Source organism: Bos indicus, chromosome 17 (assembly GCF_029378745.1).
Source record: "Bos indicus isolate NIAB-ARS_2022 breed Sahiwal x Tharparkar chromosome 17, NIAB-ARS_B.indTharparkar_mat_pri_1.0, whole genome shotgun sequence".
Taxonomy (NCBI): Eukaryota; Metazoa; Chordata; class Mammalia; order Artiodactyla; family Bovidae; genus Bos; species Bos indicus.
In genome coordinates, this window is record NC_091776.1 from 45,292,717 (window position 1) to 45,293,360 (window position 644).

Sequence of the window (644 nt, forward strand, 5' to 3'; positions counted from 1 at the left end):
GGCAGCTTGAAGTCCTAATCACTGGACCATTCCACAGGTGAGAAAGCTGAGGCCTAGTCCAGAGCCACACCCTAGCGTCCTGGAGCTCAGCTGTGGACCAGCATCCACACTCGCCAGTATGCCTTGAGGGCAGTGCACTGGGGCGTGGCACCCCTGACGCTTTGCATCCTCCAACCCAGGTTGCTTTTCCAACTGCTGGCACCCAGAGACAGGCGGGTCAGGCAGTACTCTATTTCTTATAATTAAAAATGTTTTTTTATGCTGTAATTCATATACCATAATATTCAGGCTTTTAAAGTGGACACTTGGTGGTTTTTCGCGTCTGTAGTTCTGTGACCATCATCATTATCTAATTCCACAACATTTTCAACACACCAAAAAGAAACCCAACATCCACTGACAGGCACCACCCCCTCCCCGCCCCAGCCCCTGGCCACCACTAGTCTTTCTGTCTCTCTGGATTTAGCCCTTCTGAACATTTTGTATGAGTGGAATTGTAAAATGCGTGGCCTTTTATGTCTGACATTTCTGTTCTTTTTTCCCTTCTATTCCATTTATTTATTGTTTTGTTTGTGTGCGGCTTCTTTCACTCAGTATATTCTTTCCAAGGTACATCTATGCTGTGACATATATTGGTGCCTTAT